The sequence below is a fragment of the Phyllostomus discolor genome, chromosome 2 (assembly GCF_004126475.2).
Source record: "Phyllostomus discolor isolate MPI-MPIP mPhyDis1 chromosome 2, mPhyDis1.pri.v3, whole genome shotgun sequence".
Lineage (NCBI taxonomy): Eukaryota > Metazoa > Chordata > Mammalia > Chiroptera > Phyllostomidae > Phyllostomus > Phyllostomus discolor.
In genome coordinates, this window is record NC_040904.2 from 192,700,542 (window position 1) to 192,726,133 (window position 25,592).

The window sequence follows — 25,592 nt, forward strand, 5'->3', positions numbered from 1 at the left end:
CATTATATGTTTCTGACCCCTCAATCATTAACCCAAGTACTGAAGGTGAAGGTCAAAAAGGCGGAACCAAGAGTGATTTCCCCTCACTCTTCTGTGCGCACGCACACACACACACACACACACACACACACGTGCTGTAGATGCCCCGGTTAGTCTGGGCCCACCCCTCAGTGCCTCATTCAGGTGCCATAAAGCTTCTCTCCACACTTGATCTTCACTGTTCAGTTCTCTTCAAGTCCTTTGAACTGCACCTGCTCCAGTATCTTTATTTGATTTAATATTTTAAGGATTATATTTTTACTGTTATCTCATTTGAGTAGTATACTGATAGTTTAACTTACAAATTTTTGTCTTCAGAAGAATAACCATATAAATGGGCAATTTAAATGTGGGACAGATGGATGAATAAGAATCTTGAGAGTAGAGATCTTGACCTATAATTATCTGGGATACAATCTGCCATTCACCCCAAATGAAGAAGAATCCCAAATAACTTTTTGTTGTTGTTAATATTTATTTTCAAGCATTACAATATTACTATAGATGAAACTCGTAAGAGATGGGCTATTCAATGAAAATAACAAAAAAAAACAAAGACAAAAATGAAGAATGTGATTATATTTTTCAGCTTCCATAAAGTTAAGTTTTCCCTCTGTTTCATTTGCATTGTGCGCATAGAGATTCTTTCAGTGAACCATAGAAATTGCTAACATTTAAGTTCTTGCCTAAGGTTGTAAACATAAAAATTCTTCATCCACATTTTATGCAAAGCCTAGTTAAGAGATATAATTTATAAATGATATTTTGTCTACAACATGAAGTATATTCATTTTTATTTTTATTTTTAATTAAATTTTTAGGGGTAAAATTGGTTAATAAAATTACGTGGACTTCAAGAGTACAACTATATGACACATCATCAGTATATTTTATTATACTCACCACCCAAAGTCAAATCTCCTTCCATCACCATATATTTGACCCCCTTTACTACCTCGCCACCCCGTTCCTCTGGTAACCACTGAACTATTGTTTGTGTCTATGAATATTTGTTTTTTTTCACTTGGTGCTTTCAGTTTTATATCATACACATGGGTGAAATCAAGTGGTTTTTGAATTTTTGTGACTTGTTTTGCTTAGCATAATATTCTCAAGATCCATCCATGTTGTCCCAAATGGCAGTCTTTCATTTTTCTCGTGGCTGAGTAGTATTCCACTGTGTATGCGTACCACACCTCCTTTATCCAGTCACCTGTTAAGGAACACTTCAGTTGTTGCATGTCTTGGCCATAAGAATAGTGCTACCATGAACATAAGGGTGCACAAATCTTTGTGGATAAATGTTTTTACATTTTGGGGGTAGATACCCAGAAGAGAGGTTGCTGGGTTGTATGCTAATTTTATTCATATTTTTGAAGAACCTCCATACTGTTTTCCATAGTGGTTTTACCAGCTTACATTCCCAGCAGCAGTAAATGAGGGTTCCCTTTTCTCCACAACCTCTCCAACACTTGTGAACTAGAAAAAACAACCTAATTTTGCTCATTTCTTGTCCCATGTGAATAAAATCATCCTAACTAAATAAAAGGTTAAGGTTTTCCTTTCAGATTGAGCTCTGAATTGATACGAAATTATAACAGAACATATAGTTGGTACTATTACTACACTTCCCATGCTAATGAGACCACCTTTATTTATTCTAAATTTTCTAAGTTATTCTAATTTTCCAGAAACATGCCTGATTAAATCTACATGAATCATTGTTTTTTGTCTTAGTTTACTGAAATCAGAAGTAAAAATCCATCAAAGACATGTTCAATTCAAGGACTCTAGGCTCAAGTCATACATAAGAGAACAGAATATACAAACATACACACTCACACATGTGTGTGTGTGTGTATTTTAACCCCTCCCCTTAATTCTTTCTGAATTGTCAACCCGAGTGGATTCTTTGATTCCTTCTTGCACAGATAAGCAGCAGAATTGCTGCGCCAGTGTCTCTGTCCCTTACCTCCACCAGAAGCAGAGGTTATCACTGCTGCTCCCATATTCCTCAGGATATTCGGTAACCTCTGGACAGCCAGTATCTGCAACTCGGTATCTGCGAGCTTTTTATCTCCTAGTACAGCTGAAAGTCTTGCTAAGGTCACACATGGCAGTCCAGAAATGCTAGCAGTTCTCACCTGGACGGGTATCAACCAACACATCTCAGGATTTGGTGCAGTCCAGCACCCTCAGCCCTAATGTCAAGCAATTCTTCACATTGAGTTTTGTCCTCTTTCCCAGAATCACTCAACAGTGTCAACTTCCAGTCTCCTCTAGTAGCTACATTCAGAGAACAACCTTTATTGTGTTTTGCCTGCCCTGTCCTGTATTAACACTCCTTTCCTACAACTCTGTGCCTGGAACCTTCTTCTCCTCTTAGATATGCTGAAAGCTTTGCTGTCCTCACACAAACAAATTGAAAGATTTGATATATAAATATCCCAGTTCTCCTTGACTCTCTAATATGCAAGGATTCTTTGGGGATAAATGGTTTTAAAAAATGTGTGAAAAGGTGTTCACTATTCCTAAGACTATGAAAAGCTTCCCTGATGTGTGGGAAAGCAGAATAAGCTAATGGTGAAATGGTGGAGGAGGGGACAAAGACAAAAAAAGAGCAGTCACAGCGGCAGGGCTGATGCTGCTGACTGGAAGGAACGGGCTCTGAAAAGAGAGAATGCATTGGTGACGCGTGTCACTCAAGTCAGCGCTTCACTTTCTCAGTATCTTGAATCACTGTGGGAACTAATTATATGTGTGAACACAGCTCTATTCTTTTTATCATTAGCAGTAGATTATTTTCCTTTGAAAGAGGTAGCATCCATTCTACTTAATACCTTCAAACACCTGTTTCTTGCAGCATCTAATAATGTTTGTAAGCCTTTAGCAATGGTCATGGTGGTAGTACTAGTAGTAGTAGCAGTGGATTAATTAAAAGTCAAGATGCAAACCTAATGGTCAGGTAGAAAATAATATTTATGAACCTTGTTTAGTTAGATGAAAGAGGTCCAAGATTCAGCCTTGGTTGGAAAGTAATAATAAACATGCCTCTATCCTTTTACAGAGGTGGCTGATAAAAGTATAAAGCCCAGAATGAAAATCACTTGGCCCCCTGGATCAAGACAAGGATGAAGATAAATAGGAAAAACAATCATTAATTTTCATAAGGCATTCTGTATTGTGGATTGTTAAAGTACACGCATGTTTTGCATTTGCAAGAAAATAGACAATCGAGAAAAAAACAACTCCAAAGAACACTATTCATAAATTATTTTAAACTTTAAGTGTGTTAAGTTTGCAATATTCTAATCTGCATCTGTCATCGTGTAAATTAAGTTCATTTCTCCTAATCTCACTTTATTCAGGAGTAAAAGCAGGCCCGGACCAGTGTGGCTCAGTTGGTTGGGTGCCATACCACCAAATGAAAGGTCGCCGGTTCTATTTCCATTCAGGACACAGGCCTGGGTTGCAGATCCAGTCCCCAGATGGGACATATGTGAGAGACAATGAATTGATGATTCTTTCTCCCATTGATGTTTATCTTCCTCTCTTTCTCCCTCCCTCCCTTCCCATGTCTCCAAAAATAAATAAAATCTTTTTTAAAAGAGTCAAAGTGGTGTTTACTTGACAATTACACTGTCCTTATACTTTAGAAAATAAATAAGGGTTTTGTTATCATGCATTGGCCTATTGTGTTATAAAATGGTAAAATAAGGTTGTATGTATCTCAAATTTATTTTTTGTGCTTGAAATATCCAATTATATGCAAAATATATTGGTCTAAGTTTCTTAATATATCTCTGTAATATTATCATAAAAGTGACTTTTATACTATATGACACATGACATTTTACTGGATTGATCAGGCAAAAAAAGACAAGTGAGTGACTTTTCCACTGGAAGTATAAGCAAAAGTACCCAAGAGAAAAAGTAAAAAGTGCTGAATTAAAGTAACCAGGGCATGGATTCTGTTTCCTTGGGTAAAATCTGGACAAAATCACTGTGTGAACATGGTTTCTCAGCAAAAATTTCAAACCATGTTTAATAAAATACAATAAAATCAGAAAATTTTAAATATTTTGTGTTCTTTATTCTTCAAGTAGAGACACAAATTTAATCAATAACAATATAAATGGTTTAAATTTTAATTTATGAAATATTTATTACAATAAAATAAAATACACAATGAAACATTTAAATATACTTCCACTTACCTGTTATTTTGTTTTATTTGGAAATGGATATAGATTTCCAGAAAGTTGCAAAAATAATACAGCCTAGGGAGCTCCATCGTACCCTTCACTCGGTTTCCCAATCATCACACCTTACTTAGAAGAACGTGTCAAAACCAGAACATTGAACATTAGTGCCATCCATAGACTTTATTCAGATTTTATGCTTTGTGAGTGCTCATTTGCTTGGCTGTGTTTGTGTGTCTGCAGGTATGTACCTAGTTTTATGTGATTTTATCGTGTTTGTAATTCTAACCACTATTATATGATCTCTGTATGTTCTAGAAAATAATTATCAATAATTATTTTGTTACTCGGAAGTATGCTTGCCAAAGAAAAGGCAAGATATGTGACTGAAACTTTTCCCGTGTTTACCAATTTTTCTTTTATTGAGTTGGTTCAGAAAAGGAGAATTTTAACATGTGTTAAGCACATATTTTATGCCTACTGTAGGGCTTAATGTACATGTTTCATAAGTAGATGAATACACGTTAAGTGTATCAATACACTTAATTCTAGTGACGTATTTTGGCATTTCACTATTTTACTGATGATGAAATTTGTTAATGCACAGAAATTCTCTTATGTGCAATACTTTAACATGAAGATGACGAAATCATTTACCTATTTCCCACATCTGAATAGTCTCATCTTAGAAACAAAGATCTCCACATTGTTTGAGAGTGAGTAGCCATTTTCTTATTCGTCATTCAGCTCCACTTAAGGACCTTTCCTGAGACTTGATTAGGATATTTCTTTACAGGTCTTGCTCTGGCCTTCCCTAAGGTGTACAGATGATCACCTTGTAGTTCCAATTGAGGAAGGAATATTTGCCATTGGTGAAGATGCTGATTTTTAGTTCTTATTCAAAATATTGTTTTTATTGATCTCTGATATGTTACCCAATATCTTTGCAATTATATTATGGGATTTGGATACTGCATTATTGATTTTATGAGTATGGGTAGCATTAGTTACAATTTTAACTGACAGTTACAAATTCACTTGCAGATATTGAGCATAGACATAATAAAAAGACATTTTGCCTTTTTGCGTGAAAAGTGCTGAAAGAACTGCTTTCTATAAAAAAAAATAAACAGATAAACAAGAAATAAAACCAAAGCAGCAACCAATTCTGAATCTGGTTCAGGAATAGCATAATCAGACTCAATGAAAGAAACATAAAATTGCAAAAGTTTTGGATGTATATAGATCTTTCTCAGCACTTGACTCTGCCTAATATTTACTTTAAAAAATGAGATGTCTACACACAAAAAAGAAGCACTTGAATAATGGTGATCTAATTAGTAATACACATTTTGGAAAAAACATTGGCATTCACAGATTGTTTGGGGCAGCAATTTTCATCGGTTTTCATCTCATGGTGTTACAGATGGAGAGAGAGAGACCCCAGTCAGGAGGCCTCCCTTCCGCACTTGGGTTCTTGTCTCGCTCGCAAGAGAATAGTTCAAAAGAGAGACAAAGAGGTGTATCTGACATGAAATAGCAAGTTTATGAAGCACATCAGTACAAAGCTGCAAGCAAGCACCCAGCTAGCCTGAATGCCGACATACAGAGGAAATAAACTTGTTAGTAAGTTTGTTCTATACACTTGAGCCGAGGGTACAAGCAGGTACTTAGCTAATCTAAATATGCTATTGGGGTTCAGGGGTTACATACTTTAGTCAGTTTCTAGGTTCCCCCTAATCCTCCCCTTTCTAAATCTTAGGAATAATGTACAGCTACAAAGGCTTTCTTTCTCGGTTAACAAAGGCTCTTTGTCTTAGTGAAATTGTTACAGAGACCCCCTTTCCCAGCATAGGCTCCCCTCTTCCTCCTGTGCAATTCCCACTTGTGATGTTCAGAACACCTGGCAATCTTAGTCAGATTGCTAGAGAAACCCCTTTTCTCAGCACAGTCTCAAGGACTCCCTGTCTCCTGTGCTCAGGACTGCTGAGTCAATGGACAAGACATGATTTCCTCTAGCTTCCAGCCCCCGCCCCTGTATTAAGTTCTTTGTTAGATTGTTAGATTGTTAGATTGTAATGGCGAGGGCCCTGCCTTTATTTCCCCTCTGTCTGCTTATTCCTAGCAGCTACTTAACAATGGCATGCATAAACTAATTATTAAAATTCTTTGGCACACCAAAAAATATATTAAGTATTTTGTCAATCAGACAAAAAGTAGATATAATTCTGATTCATTCAACAGATGGCTATTGTGTTAGCTATTACCATTTTTTTTTTATTTAACAAAGGGAAAAAGAGGTCAGTGCCCCTAAGTAAGTAGATATTGCATGTTTTAAAAAATTCTTGCGGCACGCCAGTGTGCCACACACTGGTTGAAAAGTGCTGATTTACGGTAAGGAGATGTATATGAAACCACAGGAAGAAAATGAACAATTAGATTCAAAATTTCTTATTTTCAGCTGTTAATGGTCATCACCTAATTACTAAGTCCCATCGTGTGAGAATTAAATTAAGCTAAGAACCTCACCTAAGAGCTGCAAAGAACTTGCTGGCCACAGATGTGGCTTGCCAATCCTCATGTAACTGGAAATAGTTTCTCTGTGGTGAGCTCTTGGGTAGGCCGTTGGGTTCTCACTCTCAACACACCAAATTTGACAAATCGGTCACTTCTTGAACTTTAAAGCTCAAGTATTTTTACTAAATATCATTGAAATGGCACTGAATCTCCTTCTCAGTGTTTCTGCAAAAATATACCTACATTTTAAAGCTCAAAGGTCAATATCTGTTGATGAAACTTGGGCATAAAGAAAAAGAGACAAGTGAAGCAAAAGGATTCTGTAAGAAGAGAAAGTCACATCAGTCACCAAACAGGAGATTATTCAGATCAGTAAAAATCTGTCAGTCTATAAAGAACTCACCGTTCAACCCTTGTACTAAACTGCTACCCAGGGAGTGCCAACCACTTTACACAGGAGCAAGCTCCAGTATCCTGAAATAAACCTGAGAAAAAAAGGAGTCATGCAAAGGATTACTGTTCAAGTTTTATAATGTTTTCTCATTCTTTAGTAGGAAAGTAGTCTATAATTTATTGTATTTACTCATTATCTTTAAAAATAGTAAGATGATGTTGGGTGTTCACTACATGCCAGTTTTGTGTTAGATATTCTGCATTAGGTTATTTAATCTTGATAAACCTATGTTATTAATATATTTCTTGAATTTCATTGTTGAAGATACACAAGATTACAGGAAAATATGTTCAAAGTTAAGTAGCTGCCAGTGGCTGAGCTAAGCCTCACTAAGCTCTGTCTACCTCTAATCAGAACAAAGTGTAGAGGGGTGTTTTGCATAAGTGTAAGGGAATAGATCATTTCTTTGCCTTATCTTGGTAATTTTTAGCATTTGTATACCTATGTGAATGCATGCACACTCGACTTGTTGATGCCCAATTGTTCTTAGAGAGGTAAAACACAGATTTAGATCATTAAACCATTGTTACCATAATTTTGTATAAACTGAGTGTGTTTTAACAAGCTTTTAGTTATATGCTTTATTTCCTACTTTTCTTGTTTTCATGTCTTTGAAGAAGCATATTTTAATTTTTTAAAGGTCTGTTTATATACACTAACACCTATTTGTAAATTTTATGATGCTTTCAGATATAAAATATTTCATATGAAGAGAATATTGGCAGCAAGATGAATTGTCTTTTTTAGAATTTACTTGAATTTGTTTGGTTAGATTTAATGGTGGCGTGAGATCACATCTTGCTCCTTCCTTCTACTGCTTGTGTGTTTAAATGTTTGTGAAGGTGTGGGTGGTGTGGGTGGTGGGAGAGGTGAGAAACTTTGACCAGAGAGAGGTAAGTGCAAAGTTGACATTATAATTTGGCCATAGTAGTTAAAGGATACTTACTACTCACCCTAAGTGAACACACTATTCTTATATACGATAAGAGTCTCAAGGTCTGCCCAGTTCTGGCTGAATGCTATTTTTTTGTAACATTAAAATGTAGCAAAGTATTTTGCAGATGCATTTGTAAACAGGATGAGCTTGATAGGAGCTCATACCCATAAATACAGCCAACTGCAAAAAAGAAATCAATGTGTAATTGACTGATTAACGGATATAAGTAATGGCTAAGCCTCCTCACTGGGAGACAGAGCTTTGTATATGCATCCCCTTCTCTTTTATTTGTTGCAGTAAATAAAACTACCTGCCACTTACCTTTCGTGAACACCCCAAGCTGCAAACCCCTGGAGTTCAGTAACTTCATGTTTACCACATTCTAGGTAGACACTAAGGGCTAGAATGATATGAATAAATCTTATTTCTTATTTTAAGAATTCTGTCTAGTGAAAAGGATGGAAAATTATAGCACAATTTATTAGTAACATGAGAGGTATGTAAAACATGCTCTGAGGTGGTGGAGTTAGGTACAGTAAATCTGCTTCCTCATAGGACATAGAAAATACACATGATGTCTTGGAAGAGAAAGACTTTGTCAATGCTAAGGAATTTGATTTTATCCTGTTACCTTAGGATACTGAAACATTTTAATATCATAAATACTAACCTTATAATTTACTTATTTCATATGAGTTTTTTTCCTGATTAGACCCCATCACGGTGTTGGAAAATTAAAAATGAAGAGAAATAGCTTGTATTTTGTTTTTAAATGTAGTTGATTTTCACAGTCTTCCCACTGACTGACATGAGAAGAAAGGGATTGTCGGCAATTGGAAACATTCAAATGGAAAACTGTAAGGATGTTTTTCAACAAGTGGAGGCGTTTACTTGATTGTGTCTGTAAAATGACATGATAAATGTTTTGAAACTTCCATTCATTAATCTGAATGATTTTCATTCTTTCTCTCTTTGAGACTAGAGAACAGAATCATATTTTATAATATATTAATATTATAAAATTGTTATAGATACAAGGTAAGAACATTTAATGCAAAAGTGAAGCTGATATTTTAAAGCGTCCAAACCAATATTTTAAAATCCCAATTGGACAGATATTTATAATTAAATTATTAATATGTCCCCTTCTATTATAACAAGCATCACTACTTGCTTTGAAAGTATTTCAGGTTAAAATTGATTTATTTAAGAAATGACACCTAGAAAAAAGAAAGAAAAATTAAACTTCAAATAACCCTAAAAAAGAGAGAAAAAAGAAGTGATTACTGGTTGCTTAGTAAGTCACACACACACACACACACACACAGAAACGAACTCCTTGTTTTGTGGTAGTTTTACTTGATCACCGTAGCCCAGCAATAAGACCATGCCTGTGCGAAACAGTTTATGAGAAGGAGAAATATGAAAACATCAGGAGGACTGGGAAAGCCTCACCGTGAAAAAGAGAACTGAGGAGCTGAGACAGAAGCACCATGTGCTCTGTGGCTTCGCGGCTGATGCGAAATTCATTTGACTCTTTTACTGAAACAGACCTCACGCTGTTACTAGGAATTGTACACTCCAATCCTAAACACTCCCCTGTAACTGAACAAAAACAGAGGTTCAGCTGCCTTCAACACCACAAAAGCCAGCCTCATAAGGCAGATGGTGTAAAAAGAAAGAGGGCTTTGGGGAGTGTTGTGCGATCTGGGAGAGCAGCAGACTCCTGCCTTCCCCTGGTCCCACCCCATATGGTATGGTGAGGGAGGGCTTCTTCTCTCCAGTAATCTTGCTAGCTTTTCACATGCTCAGTCTAAAAACCTCCCCTGCCACCATCTTGGCTGATGGGGCAACTCCCCAGCACACAGACCCTTTGTGGTAATACATCTCTATACTACATCCAGCTGAACCAAGAAAGAGTGGCCGCAATTCATTTAAGTGTCCTGAAGTATGTTATTATTGGATATTTTAAAGTGCATTTTTAGTTAGTTTCCAAAACAGATTAACCTATCTCTAGTAAACAGTATCCAACCTCTGTTCTCAAACTTTTTGACACCAAATACACCCAACAAATTTCTAAAGCTTTACTAGTAACAAAATATCAGCTACAAAAAAAAGTGAAAAGGAATAATCTCAGGGAAGGGTGAACTACAATTGATATCTTTTTAAATTTATCAATTTTTACTTCACATTAAGCTAAATAGACTGACAAACGTATTTATAACAATACAAGTTAGTAGCAGTAAGGATGGTAAGTTTTCGTGGAGGAGTACTGCCTACGAGAGTAGTAAAGGATGGCTTAGGGCAGCTTGTCCATATCTGAAATATAAAGAGAGGAAAATTTATTCATATTTTAAGCCCCTTTCTGGTTCTCAAGATTAGGTATTTGACAAACTTCTGACAGAGCTCTAAAATGCCTCTCTGGATAGCCTAGGCTGTCAGTCCTTTGACCTAATTGAAGAGCTTGACAAGAACCTAGGAGTCACTATTCTGGCACTAAAGGAAATTCCAGGAGACACAGGACAGTAGCTGCACATGGATAAGAACTGGGCCAGCGTTCTCCAATTTCAGGGCTGAAATACAGTGTGTCATGGGCAAACATGAGCAAAGGTAAGAGAAGAGTGGTCTTCCTGGTGTGAACACTACATGCTATCTTGAAGGATAAAAGTGTTTCTAAATTAGTGTCCATACAGTTGTGTGCAGTACTCACCCATCTGGGTGAGCTTGGGAAGTATGTTGTGAAATGCAAGCAATATCTTTAGTGGCTGCCACTCTTAAATGTATCCACCAGCTGGCAAGGACATCAACGCACTGAGTTCAGATTCTGACGTCCACAGAACTGGAGCTACCGGGGCTCCTCTCTCATTAAGGACATGGCATCTTGAATCAGGCACCAATGAGAGTCCTGAAATAAATTTTCAGGGTCTCCTTTGTTTTAGTTCCCCCTCAAGACTTCATTTTAGAATGACTAATCTGTGCTCTTGTGGACATGGTATCGGCTCTTCCGACTGCTTCAACAGCTGAGATTTCAAATAAATTTATTATTGCAAATTTGTATTTTTCAGGGAGCTTCTGGTCCATAATTCTGTAGTTGCAAGATATAATTCCCACCGTCACCTCTCACTGACCATCCCATTCTGCTGAGCTCTTCTCTGCAAGGAATGCCTCCCATTTCCAAAGACGATGAAAACAAACAAACAAACAAACAAACAAACCAAAAACACTTGTTTCACTTCCAAAAGCCCATTGCTCAGAAAAGAGTAGTTTCTGCTCCAAGTTGGGCACTAACTCTTCAGCAATAAAATAGGATGAACACCACAAAGAGTATGTGTACAACACAAGGAACCTCGGGGACAGTAGAATGCACATGGTGCCTCAGACTCTGGCCATCCCACAGGAAGCATGGTTGGCTGGGCATGGCGAAAACCTCTGCAGACGGTGCCATAGGCACGTAATCCTGACGCATGGGTTTATAAAGAAGTTGAGAATGTCAGGAAGCATCGAACCTAAACCCTATCCACCAGGCCAGCCAGTAGGCTATCACTAACAAAAGTAATAAATGAAAAAGTTCAACTGTAAATTTTTTTTTTACCTCAGATACAAAAGATATACATTATAAAATATCAAAGAAACACATCAAAGGGTTACATTAAAACTTTTAGGGTAGCAAGTTAGGGTTTATTATACATTTCTTCTCATGTATCAATTTATATCATTTTGAATATTTTTCAGCTCCAGATCTAAGCTTTGATATATAAAAACACTGACAGGATCCTTGAACTCTGAGGTATGGAAGAAACAATTCATTAATGAATTATTTATACATTAAAATGTTTATTTTTAGGATTTGTGTGAATAATATATTATCATATAAAGTTTTTAACACCTAATACATTCTTACAATGTTTATTTTATATATATACATATATATCATACATAATATACATACTTGATATCATGTAAATACGAAGTCAGTCTGGAAAAAGTTGAGCCATTGTTGATATAAGGAGAATAGTTTGTGAGACATGGATATAACCTGGCAGCCAGGAGAGTGGATTGGAATGCGCATGTGTGAACAATGATGACTTCACTGTACTAGGGGGCAGTAGATGCCATTGAGTGAGCATGTTCATTGTGTGGACGTTGCATTCAAAATACCTGAGCGAGTAGAGCAAGAAATCTTCAACAAATTTTGTGTGAAGCTTGATCATTCCTCCACAGAAACTATTCAGATGATTCAGAAGGCTGCAGCTATGGGAAACTGGTGATTGGCAGTTTTATCACAACAATGTGCCCACTCACACATCACATTTGATACAGAGCTTTTTTGTGAAACATCAAATCACCCAGGTGTCTCAACCCAGATTTGGCACCCTGCAACTTCTGGCATTTCCCCCAAACTAAAATCACCATTGAAAGGGAAGGGACTTCAGACCATCAGTGAGACTGAGGAAAATACAAGACTGCTGATGGTAACTGAGAGAACTGTGTGAGGTCCCAAAGTGCCTGCTTTGTAGACAGCTAACATGTCATTGTCCTATGTACAATTATTCTTGTATATTCTTCAGTAAATGTCTCTATTGTTCATATTACATGGCTGAATACCTTCTGGACACACCTTGTATATATAATTTTATGATATACGCATATATCATGTGTTGATATACGCATATATCATGTGTTGATATATACATACATGGTCTCATGGGTCAGAGACCATTAACTACAGTACATGTGAAGGTTAAATTTACTGGAAATTATGTCTGGATTCCGATACAGCCCTGGCCCTCTTGTTCAGACCTCATTATCAGCTCAGGGCATCCCTTGTCCGTGAAAGGTGCACTGCAAACACAAAATATTTCCAACCACAGACTTGTCACTACTTGAAATAACATTTAACACCTACACTAGCCTTGATGTGACCCTACGATTTTGGGGATGAGTGAGTGAGTATTGGGCAGAGAAAATAGCATGTGTGATAAAAAGAATGAGAAACTATAGCAAAACTCTTTACCTGGTCAAGGAACACAATAAAGCTTAAGACGAAGACAGACCAAAAATGAGGTATGCACCCTGGGTGTGGGTGGACATTATCACTTCAGCTGTCGTTATCTGTGTCATTATCATTTGGACAAACATGACCACAGGAAATGAGACTAAGGTCAGAATCATGACAGCTTTCACCCACGAAGTCAGGAAGAGAAAAGAGAAGAGCTAGTCAAACGCAAAGAAAAACTGTGTGGGTGGGCTGGAATGGGAGTAAAAGGGAGAAAACTGTACTTGAACAAAGATTAAAATAAAAAAATTAAAAATAAAAAAGAAAAACAGTGTGAGGATCATAAAGCATTGACTAGTCTGTGATACTGGAGTTGTATTTACACGAGTGTTTTCTCTTTACCTGCAGTATCTCTCAGCCTTACATCCCACAGCCTTGGACTATTTGTACAGCTTCCCCCACACCCAAAGGTTTTAGAGGCTGGTTCTTTCATTTCACTCAGGGTTTACTTCAAGTCATGCCCATGACTGCTTCTGGGATCACCATTTTTCAATATGTACCCCACATCATTCCATAAAATCTACAATATTTTCTACAATAGATAAATCAAGGTTTCTTTATGAGACAAACAACTGAAATTCAAAACATAAAATGACACAATATTGCTACATGGAAACATTATATTAAGTATATTTGTATTTGATACTCATAACTTATGTGATATTATTTGATATTGATGGAGAATATATTTGCTTACTATATAATGTTGAGATTTACCAGGATTATAGGCAATGTTAAAGTAATCAGATAATTATATTTTAATAAATACAATGAATAGAATAGTGACACATAATCATCACAGGACTTGATTCTCAAATCAACAGGAATATTAGATAACCAGAAAGATTAAAACTAGAAGAGATTATAGATTATTGATATTTTAAGAGAATTCAGGTAAAAGAAATTATATTTGTGTGGTAATCACTATCACTCAGGATTCCAAAATCCTATTCATATTCATATAACCAAAACAATTAAAATAATTCGGACACTGCTTACATCAATTTAAGGTCAATGTTTCTCTGTATTTCCCTTTAAACCACAATGCAGTTTTGTTTTTTACCTGCTTTCCTTGCATCTACAATAATGTATGAAATTCTCTGATAATTCAGTTTTTTAGTCATATTCTGTCACAAGAATGTGTCATGTCAGTAATTCAAACTTCTCATTGGACTATGTTTCAAGCTCACCTGGAAATTCCAACCTACTCTCATTATCTTGAGATTCTTACGTTTGTCTCTTATGCAAAGTCCTTTTTTGCCCCAAAGGTACTATTTACCATTTCTAGTACTTGCGTCCTGGACATTTTGGGGGCCATTAGTCTGTGGCTTACCACAGAATCCAGGATTCCCCTAGGTTGCTGCCTGCCTACCATGGGCCCCTTTTAACTTACAAGAACCACTCAGGCTAGGTTATCCCAGTGTCTCAGACACTCGATGTGTTCCCAGTGGAACTCTCACTACTCTGTCACCACAGGCTGCTTCAGTAGGCACGATCCCAGTGACTTTTACTCATAAAGTCATACCCACATCCATCCCTCATGCTTCATGGCTGCATTCTGCAGCCCTGGAAGCTAAATTCAAATGACTGCATCACCCAGGCTTCCTGGCCCTCTGGCTCTGGCTGGTGTCTGCCATTGGGAGAAATTGGCAGGAGATTAGAAGCTGGGCTAAAGAGAAATCAGACTAAGTATTTAATTCTCCAGGTCCTGGCAGTGAGTAGAATCTCTCCTATGAGCTCTTGGCATCTTCCAACACTGAATAGTGGATCACAATGTGATCATTGTCCTGATGTCCTTACACAGCGTCACCTAGAGTCTATGCAGCTTAAAAATGTGTAATTTATTTTATTTATGAAGAAATTTTAAAAAATAAGTTCTCATAAAGTTCTCTGCAGTAGTTTTCTAGAATATTGGCTGCTAAAAATATATTTGTCACATAAGTACTAAATAAACAAACAAACCATCTCAGTTTTGATATTGCCCATGCTGCTTTTTTTTTTTTTCAGAATGAATACTAGATTTTCTTCTGCATTTAATCCAGTGGTTATTTTTAGTTCAAGTATCACGCATCTGGTCAACACAAGGGTATGTAAAGGCGTTGTTGATATTTCTACTCACTGTACACTGCTATATGTAGTAAATTTCCAACCACAGTGTTGCTGACACTTTGAAATGGCATTTAACACCTAGACCGCTCAATGTTATTGTCAAAATTTGGGGGGATCTAAAAGGAGGCGGGTGGTAATAGCAACGGAGTATTAACTTCCTGATTAAAAAATTAGATTCTACTGCAAAAGATACTGGAAGCAAAACGTGTGTAATTTGCCAAGAAGCAGTAGGTTTAGCTAAATGGAAGAGAATGAAATAAGAATTGAGACTTACAAACTTGGATGTGGGGATCAAGAGCTCTTTAACTGTCACATTAGTGCCATCTGTCAGTGGGACACACAGCATGAAAGCTCACAGAAATAGATGCTGTGGAATAACATGAGGCTGGAGAAATCTCTGATGCAATGAGAATGAGAAATAAGATGAGGATGAAAATATCACTGATGTGAGTCATTCATATGTGTAGGTAAATGTCACAGTCCTGTTCCAAATACGTATTTCTTGAATATTTTTATTTCTCAATCAGATGCTTTTAAGTAATATATTTTATAAACAGAAATTATGGGCAAGTAAGTGCACATATGAACGAACCCCTGTCACACAGCCTATATAAATAAAACAGATTTTTTAAATCTTTAGCTTCTTAAAAAATAAAATACGATGGGGTGAGAAAGTCTTCAGAAAACCCATTCAGGCATTCATATGAGAAATGGGAAGCTGGGCCACAGTAAAAATAACTCTGAAATACTAAGTGAATGTACCATGATTTGCAGAATGTGTTGAAAGAAGTAATTCATTCATAGCATTCCATAGCGAAAACTCTATGCTTAAGTGGCAATTTCAGAAAGAATATAATTTAAAAGTAATGAATCATTTTGCAAAGAGTAGTAAGAGTCTTTAAATCTACGGTTATCATGAGGCTTTCCCTGTGTGGGACACACAAGAGAAACAACAGTGTCCGAAAATTAAGAGAAAACAAGACAGCACTGGCTCAGGGATTGTTTTATACACACACACACACACACACACATACACACACACACATATATATACACTATTTATGTAGTATATATATATCATATGGACAAGAGGAAGCCAGTCAGAGAAAGACAAATACCATATGATTTCACTTAGATGTGGAATCTAATGAACAAAATAAACAAACAAAATAGAAACAGACTCACAGACACAGAGAACAGACTGACAACTGTCAGCGGGGAGGGGCGTTGGGGCGCTAGGTGGGAAAAGTGAAGGGGTTAAGCACAAACACAAGAAAAACTCATAGACACAGATAACAACAGTATGGTAATTACGGGAGGGGAAAGGGGCTAGGGGCAGGTTAGAAGAGAGTAAAGGGGGAGTAAATCGTGATGGAAGGAAACCTGATTGGGTTTCCTTCCTATTGGGTGGTAAACACACAATACAATATATAGATGATGTATTAAGGAACTGTACATCTGAAACCTATACAATTTTATTAAAGTCACCCCAATAAATTCAATACAAATTATAAATAAATAAATAAAATGAGTAAGTGAGCTAGGTAGAGTTAGACATTTCTTCTGTGTGTTTTTGAGGACTCCATAGCAAAGCCCAATAATACCAAGACCAAGATGGCAGGAAGCATGAAGATCCATCAAATACCTAGAATATTAGCCATTTTGAGTGATTTTACAATAAAATGTGCAACACTGTCAGGCTGAACATGGTCTGGAAAGCTGAAATCTTTCAGACCCAAATCTTTTTTATGAGCCAAAATGTTGTGGCCAGAGCCAGTTAGTCCGATTGGAACGGTAACACTACTGCTAGGAAAGTGCTGAGGCACCACGGATAGTTCCCGGAGGAGGTCGAATGTCTGATGTAGTGAATCTGCCAGGAATGGGGGTGGGGGGGTAATGCCCTGTGCATTGTGGTCTCCACCAGGAAACTGTGGACAGGGGTCACAAGTGTGGTGTGCGGTGACAGCCTCTGAATCAGAAGGAGTCCTATATTTTGTGCCAGCCTGTGATGGCACTGTATTGTCACATCCATCAGGATGATGGATCTGGGTAGCAGTGACATCAAGCAGACAGTGCAGACTCTGTCAACAACTTGATTCTGATCACTCTCATCAGAGAATGCAGACAACTACGTGGGAGACATAGTTAAATCAGCAGCTGTAAATTCCTTCTAGTTTTTGGCCCAGCGGAGGGACATCTTACATCTGCTGGGGTAGGTTTCCAAATCCAGGCACTGCAGGTAGGCCACTGGCAAAAATCTATCTCTCAGTCAATAATTTTAAGAAAAAAAAAGTAATGAGGTCTAACCACAGAAATTTGGCTGAAGCTATGAGGATGAGTTTGAGTTCTGCCAACTGAGGGTGGTGACCATGTGGAGTTTGGGTTCTGCATAGCTCGCACCAAAGCAGCGGCATCTGCATCAGGTGTCAAACAGTCAAGTTATCAGTGAACCAGACCTACACATGTGGGGGACCTTTGTAATTCAAGAGACCCCTGGGCCCACAGTTTTTCTTCAGATGATGAAGTTGGGGATAAGATTTCCAAAAAGGGCACAGGTGCCACATTTTCAGGTAAACACAAGGCCCTCCCGGAACCAGGCCATCCCCACTCTTGAATACAACTATTCCATCAGACCAAGAAACCTTGTGTGTCTTCCTCGCACTGTTGTTGATTTCAGGTTGTGTCACCCAAAATTGAAATGTGAGGCCAAGGAGTCACAAGGCCATCTTGTTAGTGTTCCATTTTTATAAGAAAACTTGATTTAGATCCCACCAGGAACTGTTTTTCAAATGAAATGTAAAAGGTAACCCTGTTAAGGAGGAAAACAATTTATATCCGTAAGGGGCACCTTAAGGTGGAGGCTTCCTTCCTTTGCTAAAAGACTCCATTCAGCAAAATTATCAGTTGTAGAAAGTAGTATTCCCGAGGGTTATTGAAGTCATGAGGTGGAAAGCATGCTACAGCTTGCCAGACTATTACCAGCAACCACTCAAAGTAATCTGATTTGCAGGTTAACTCATCAAATAGAACACCCGATACGTTCTCCAACACCCGGGAAGATTCTAAGCTTCTGTTGGAGGTGGGAATGAAGGTGAAGAGGCAGCAGTGTTTCTATGATTTCTGGAGAAACCAAGTATTGTCAATCAGCCCATGTTGTGCCAAGAAATTACTTGCAGGGCAAATTCTTGCTGGCTGAGGCATAATACCATTGTTATCCAGGCCTGATGAGACCAAGGCTTCTGACTTTCCAACTAATAAAGCATTACCTGTGTAGTGAATGCTTTAGACTTTGATGGGTAGAGACCTTTCCTATAAATCCTGACACCCTCCACACACACACACACACACACACACACACACACACAGTAGTGGCAGATGCCAGGGAGTTTGTCCCTCTAGCACTTCTCTCCATTGGCCTCTTCCAATCCAGGGAATACTTCTGGCACAGGTGGGATGGAGAAGTACCAGCATGTAATACCTCAATTCCGACTATGCACTCAAATATAGAAGCAACAACAGTAGTGCTTTGAATTGGCCCATAGGTCTGCACCTATGAGATTGTGCCAACTTTGTTTTCCCACTATGAGACTGCCAAACTCCATCAGCTAAATCTAGGATGTACCTTTTCTCCACGAGATTAAGTATAAAGATGACATGGGTGACTGTAACAAACACAGCCTTATTATATATGATTTAATAAGAAATAATTTATAAACAAAGAGTATTTTATTTGATTTCTGTTTTAAAGAATTCCATGAAAAGAAATTTTGGGGGAAGGAGGATATATACTTATATATCTTTCAAACTAAAACCACTGATATTAAATGGACTCTGAATATTTGAATATTCTAATTTTTTCACACATGCAGGAATCCACAGCAAGTAGGTATTTACTATGATTATGCGGAGAAATGTTGTTTTGTGTTGTTTAATTTACATTTTTTCTATTTTTTATTTTTATTTGGTTTTGGTTTACTATGGATAAAAAGATATTTTCTTATATTAGTATTGTAAATTTAGCAGCAAACACTTCCAATTGACATCATTTAACAAAAGGAAGATATGGAAGAGTGCGTATAAAATTCAGTTAAAAATCTAAAAGCATAATATTAAGTATTTTTATGGAGCATATTTTGATTAGTCAAACTACACTTCTGTCAAAGCCAAAGGGCCCATGTTTTGGCTCAGGAGTGCTTGGCAGGGTCTGTGGTGATCTGGATTAGATGTACCCACTGCCAGAGCTAAGGTGGTGGTTAGGGAAACATCCTTTTTTTGAGTACAAAAATATCTAAATTAGTTTGAACTGTGTAAAACCAAAGAGTTGTGTGTCATAGAAATTACCAAGGGAGTTAGGATGAGAGTTAACAATTCTGCAGGAATCTTTGGACAATTCCCTTCTCTCTCTCCCTAGCTCTCTGAAGGAGCGGTCAGTAAAGCACCCACCTTGGTTACCACCTACCACACTTGCTTATGCTACAGGTTGCTCTACTTCACCTCAGACTTACTGCTTCAGTTTCTATGGTAGATCATGGGCATCTGAATTTCGGATAGGCACCACAGGGAATTCTCAAGAATAAGACTGAGGAGCATTCTTCTGCTTTTATCAACTTTCACCTATGGTCAATTAATTTTAACACAGTTTTCTAACATGAGACTCTTCAGTCAACACTGATTAACTACCTTCATTTTTTCCAAACAGGCATTTCTTTTCTAAATCTGGAACATAATAACTGTCTTAGGATAAGGGCAAACTTGAACTAAATCAGCTTCCCTTAGATTATTGGAAGAAAAATGTTCTTCCTGAAACAGCTTCCCTGAAGTCAGATTTCACATAAGTGTTCAGGCTGCATTAACACCGTCTGTCTCTCTGGTTTAAAAGATTACCAGGCCAAGAATTTATTGTGTTTGTATTTTTTTGTTGTTTTTCAAGTTTATTGAGATATAATTGATATATAACACTGTACAAATTTAGGGTAAACAACATGACTTAAGATACACATATATTGCAAAATGATCACCACAAATAAGTTAACATCCATCACCTCATGCAGTTACACATTATTTTCCTTGTGATGAGGACTTTTAAGATCTACTCTCTTGGCAATATTCTAAAATACAACACAGTATTAATAACTGTAATCAACTATATTCATACCCAGAATTTATCTTACAACTGAATGCCTGTACCTTGTGGCCACCCTCATCCACTTCCTCTCCCACCACACCCACTTCTGGCAACAAATATGATCTCTCTTTCTATAAGTTTGTCTGTTGTTTGAGATTCCACATGCATGTGAGTTCATGCAGTACTCGTCTTACTCTGATTTATTTCACTTAGCCAATGCTCTCAAGTTTCATCAGGTCATCCCAATTAGCAGGATTTCCTTCTTCTTTAAGACTCAATATTACAGCCCTGGCTGGCGTAACTCAGTGGATTGAGCACGGGCTGCAAACCAAAGTGTCACAGATTCAATTCCCAGTCAGGGTACATGCCTGGGTTGCAGGCCATGACCCCCAGCAACCGCACATTGATGTTTCTCTCTCTCTCTTTCTCCCTCCCTTCCCTCTCTAAAAATAAATAAATAAAATATTTTAAAAAGACTCAATATTACATTGTGCGTGTGTGTGTATAGTGAGCACCTTTATCTTGTTCCTGATCTTAGAGAAAAAGCTTTCAAACTTTCACAATTAAGTATGATGCTAGCTGTGGGCTTGTCATAATATACACTTTATTATGTTGAAGTATGTTTCCTTTTCTTCTTTCAATTTATTGTTGTTCAGTTTCAGTTGTCCCTCCTTTTCCCCCATTGTCTGTCCCCATGAGTCCCACTCATGCAGAGGAGACAAGATAAACAGTCCCACAGGATGGGTAAGTCCCTCTGCCATCCACCAGGTTAGGGTTTGGAGAGAGTCCACTTCTGACCGAGTCGCTACTAGAATGCGCAGGCAGAGTGGCAAAGGGCCCCAGCATGCCCTTCTTTCTCACCAGCTGATTTTCATTTAGTTCCTTATTTAACCATGTTATTAAACTTTCATTATTTGTTAGAAGCTGTTGCTTTCTTCAAGTTTTTAAACTGTAGCTTCTAATTATTCTTGTAATTTGCGTGCTTCTTGCTCTTTATTTCTAGAGACTGTTAATCACCTTGTAATTCCTTTGGTTCCTTTTGTAATTTTTCTCCCTTTTCAGCCAAAAGTTTCTCTTGCAGAATGGTACCTGTATTCTTCAGTTTCAATTTACCCAAAGTTTTCAGATCCCCTTGTAACTTTGTGAAAATTTCTTTTGCCTTAAGAAGTTCTGCTGGCCATGATCTTATGGCACTTTCAGGTTTTCCTAGTTGTACCTGATTTTTCTCACCATTTTCTTCTAAAACCACCTTTTGTTCCTGGATTGTGTCAAATGCTTCTCTTGGTCTTAAAACAAGTTGGTCCTTATCCTTGCTTTCCTGTTCTAAACCACTTTGGTTTGAAGCTGATTAATGGGTTTTTCCTTTTTGTGGTATTTGGCATCTGGAGTAGAATTCTCTCTTCACAAAGACAGGACTTCTTGCTTAGCCCGCTGGAGCTCCTCTCTGACTCCAGACAGCTTTGCTCTGAGTTCCCTGGCGGTGGAGTCCCCTTTGTATCTCCTTTTGGTGAGGTCTTCGTTAGCGGCTCTAACTCCACAGCCTGCTCTGCAGCTGCTGGGTGTTGTGCTGAGGAAGGATTTCTAAATCTTTTTTCTGCTGCTTACGCTGCTGTTGGTGCCCAACCTGTCCTACAAGGCCTTTTCCTTCTCGTCGTCGGTCAGTTTCCTGAGAACGCGTCTTGACAGCGCTGCTTATCCAGTGCTTGGGTTTCTTCTGATAACGTCTTTTGTGTGCATTCCAGTTGTCTAGTAACTTCCTCTAGTGATTGCATCAGTGATCATTTTTCTTCCTTGCTACATTTCAAACAGCCTGCAAGAAACTTCTTTATTTCCACATAGTTTCCAAGTAGAAGTTTTAGTGAGAGGTGTGTAAGAGGCTTACAAGGATTTGTTTCTACCACATTTGAAAGGGCAGGAGAGTTATATGAAACAGCAACTAGAGAAACTAACTGTAGCAAAAACCTTGGAATCTCTTTGGCTTGTTCTTGAGTACACTACTGAAGGAGATCTATAAATGCTTGTGGAAAAACTAGGAAGTCTACCAAAAGAACTTGCTGGAGTTGTAAACTATGAAAATCTATCTCAGGTATAACAAGATTATACAGGGAAAATGGACTGGTATCATCGGTCAGACGCATAAGTCCTCTCCTCCCAGTGTCTGCACTTGACCTGCAGGGGGACAAGCTGCCTGATGGAACCTGGCTCAGGCTGGACCACTGTCCCGCCACTGTGCTCAACACCCAATGGCCACACTGGCCTGAGCAGGGTCCAGGCCCTACTGAGGTTTGAGTTGGGCATTTGACCAAAAACAAGAAACTGTTTTAAATGATCAAGTATATTTGAAATCATACTAAACAGAATTTTTAAAAAAACTAAAGATATTTTGTTAGTTAGTTTATTTTGGTCATTAGATTTCATATATAAGTAAAGTCATATGGTATTTTATTTGTCTTTCTCTGATTGGCTTATTTCATATAGCAAAATACTCTCCAGGTCTCCCTGTGCTGCCCCAAAAGGTTAAGATTTCTTTCTTTTTATGGCCAAATGGTATTCCATTGTATAAATGGACCACAGCTTTTTTATCTGCTCATCTACTGATGGGCACTTGGGCTGTTTCCTCATCCTCCCTATTATAAATAGTGCTGCAATACACATAGGAGTGCATATATTATTTCTAATTAATGTTTCAGGTGAGGTGTATCTGGAAAAAACCCAGCCATCATTAGCCATCAAATCAAATCTCATTATAATGAGAATGATTTGCACAACATCAATGTAACCTTGCAGCCCAAGGACTGGAATGAGCACATGTGAATAATGATGACTTCGTGTCTACAATGATGTCTACACTGAGTGAGTATGTGTACTATGTGGTCATTGCATTCAAAATGACTGAGCAAGTAGAATAATAAATATGCATCAAATCTTGCATTAAGCTTGAACATTCCTCCACAGAAACTATTTGGATGATTCAGAAGGCCCTGGCTGTGGGCAGCTGGTGATTGGCAGCTTCACCACAACGATGTGCCTGCTCATGCATCACATCTTGTGCAGAGCTTTTTGGTGAAACATCAAATCACCTAGGTGACTTAGCCCCCCTACAGGCCAGATTTGGCACCCTGCGACTTTTGGCTTTTCCCAAAACCAAAATCACCTTTGAAAGGGAAGAGATTTTGGTCCATTGATGAGATTCAGGAAAATACAATGGGGCAGCTGATGGCAGTTAGGAGAACTGTGTGAGGTCCCAGGGTGCCTACTTTGAAGGGAACTGAGGTGTCATTGTCCTGCGTACAATGTTTCTTGTATCTTCTTCAATAAATGTCTATTTTTCATCTTACATGGCTGGATAACTTCTGGACAGACTTCGTATTCCCAGAAGCAGAATCGCTGAGTCATAAGGCAGTTCAAACAGACTCACAGATACAGAGAACAGACTGGCTGCTGTCAGAGGAGAGGGGCCTGGGAGGCTGGGTGAAAAGGTAAAGACATTAAGAAAAAACAGTAAACACAGACAACAATATGATGATCTCCAGAGGGAAAAGGGTGTGGGTGGAGGTAGGAGAGGTTCGAGGCAGAATAAATGGTGATGGAAAGAAACTTAACTTGGGGTGTTAAACACACAATACAATGTACAGGTGATGTATTATAGAAATGTACCCTGAAACTTATATAATTTTATTAACCAATGTCACCCCAATGCATTCAATGAAAAAATGCAGTATTGGATACATTCACCATCTACTTAGAAATAAAGAGAGAATTAATTAATTGGAAAAGAAGGGGAATGGACTATTCAAAGAACGTGCATGAATGACCTGGGCCGTGGTGTGGGGACTGACTGTGGGAGTGGGGTAGCGGACAGGGTCGGGGAAGGCAAGGGGTGAAAAATTGGGACAACTGTAATAGAATAACAATAATTTAGACATTTATAAAGTAAGTTAGTGACACTATAAAAACTGACATTTCTGAAACTTCTCTGAAAAATATAATACATAAAGACAAAAAGAAATTATAAAAAAGAAATTAAACACAAAGAAACTTACATAAATACCTAAAGGAAGCATTCCAGAAAAAGTGAAGAGATAAAGGGGCAGAAGTGTTCTCTGTTAAATGAATAACGAAGACTTTCCAATGATAATAAGACATCAACCCGCAAATTTATGAGGTCTAACATTAATCAGGATAAAAGAAAGAAAAGTATACATTTGATAAAAAGCCAAATAACATCAAGAACAATAATAAATTTCCAAAATCAGCACTAGGGAAATGGTAATTACTTAAGCATTTGATTTTTAGGTCTGCTTGATGTATCAGAGCTATGTTAAAATTTCCCCAAAAGAGTGAGTTTTGTTTATTGCTCCTTCTACATATATACCACTTATCCTTACTATATTTTAAAGTAATTTTGAAATATTACTGTTGCATTGAGACCTTTATTATTGTAAAGAAATTCACCTTAAATATTACATTTTACATTAAAATGTATTTCATCAGATATTAAGACACGATTGCTTTAATTTCATATATTTGCATTATCCTATATATTTTAATCTTTTATTTCAATCATTGCATAACTTTATCTATTATATGTTACTTTGATAAGTAACACACAATGTTTAATTTTTTAAAAAACCCAGGTGATAATTTTTATCTTTTTTACTGGAGCATTTAGAAGGTTAACGGTTACTGTTGATATATTTTATGTTTTAATCAGCATCATAATTTTGTGCTTTCTGTTTGTCATACCTATTCTTGGGTTCCCCAGCCTCCTTTTTTGCTTATTTTGGATTTATTTACTTTTCTTAATTTATGTTTTTTTCTAAAATTTTTGAAATTGTACTTCCCACCCTTTAATATTTATACTATATTTAATGCATGCGTATGTAGTAAAATTTCCATTGTCTGAAACTGACCAGTATCTTTACCCTGTTCCAAAACAATATGAGCCCCAAGGACACTCTATGGTCTCTCAGTCAAATTACATACTTTTATTTTGAAGTTTATTCCTATTCTATCAACATTCATTTCTATTGATCAAAGGTGAGGGCAGGGGCCCTGTGGTCTCTGTGGTGTGTATATCTCAGAGCATACATTAGAAGGAAGACAGAATTTTATGTATATACACTTCATAAATTATGACCACTAAAAATAGT

The 25,592-nt window shown here is 37.5% G+C and overlaps 1 pseudogene; it reads right to left on the reverse strand.

Moving 5' to 3' along the window:
* Window positions 1-21,125: 21,125 nt before the first annotated feature.
* Window positions 21,126-22,512, reverse strand: LOC114513881 (annotated as a pseudogene).
* Between the last annotated feature and the right edge of the window lie 3,080 nt (window positions 22,513-25,592).